Here is a 1,212-nt window from a genome sequence, read left to right as displayed (position 1 = left end):
AGCAGTTGATAACTTATTCCATAGTCAGCCCCTGACCTACTTTTAGTTGCTGATATCGAGCTGCTCTATTGTCTCATCCCACAGATGCAGTCCATTTTATTTCTGTATAGTCCATGTGGAAAAGTCCATGTGTATAGTTAGCTTTTCTGCTGTTGATAAAAAGCATTTACTATGAACAAGACATTGATTTTGCTAATCTCTATCATGCCACCTCCAGCTTCAGTTCTATCACCAAGATTATATTTTCCAACTATAGTTCCTTCCTCTGTTTCCAATTTTTGCATTCCAATCAACAATAATTATTAATACATCTTGATTGTATGTTTGATCAATTTCATACTGAAGGCATACGTGGAATTCTTCCATTTTTGCATCACTAGCTTTAGTGGTTGGTGCATAATTTAAATAATAGTTACATTGACTAGATTTCCTTGTATGTGGATAGATATTATCCTATCAAAGAGAACAAAGTTCTGCAAGATAGAGCTTGAAATATCAGTTTTTACAATGATACCTGCCATGGTAAACCATATGATTTTCTGATTCCAAATGGCAGTACTGATCCATCCCAGCTCACGAAAGCCTAGAATATTGCTCTTTATACACTCCATGTCCTTCTTGACAACATCCAGTTTCTCTAGAGTCATATTTTATACATTCTAAGCTCCAATTATTTATTCATATTTGCAACTGTTTCTTCTCATGTTGAGTCATGGCCCATCAGCAAATGGTCACAAAGAATTTACTCCCACAGCTGTACTCTATTCGTGTCATTATGATCAATCTACTTTGAGATGTCAGCTCTTCTTCAGTCAATTTTGAGCGCCTTCTGACCAGAAGAACTCATCTTCTGGCATTAGCTCTTTTTTTTTTTTTTTTCAGTTTTAACATTGTTTTAATCAAGGTTTTTGAAACAGGAATTTCCCAGACAGTTGAAAAAAGCCCACTGGAGAATCACTCTGAGGACCACCTCCACAAACACAGCTGCTACCTGAGTCTGAATCCACTGACTTTAGACCCCAGACTCAGCTCTGGCATTAACTCTGACAATATTCATTTTTTGGTGCCAGCATGGCACCTGTAAGAAGATATGGGTGGAGTTTAGCCTGTCAATCAGGTCACAGCTTGGTGAACTCATTTGGAGGTGCCACCAAGATAAATACCATATATACTCATGTATAAGTCGAGGTTTTCAGCACATTTTTAATGCAG

The sequence above is a fragment of the Echinops telfairi genome, unplaced genomic scaffold, assembly GCF_000313985.2.
Source record: "Echinops telfairi isolate 266 unplaced genomic scaffold, ASM31398v2 ScPeMD7_443;HRSCAF=831, whole genome shotgun sequence".
Taxonomy (NCBI): Eukaryota; Metazoa; Chordata; class Mammalia; order Afrosoricida; family Tenrecidae; genus Echinops; species Echinops telfairi.
This window is presented reverse-complemented; position numbering follows the sequence as displayed.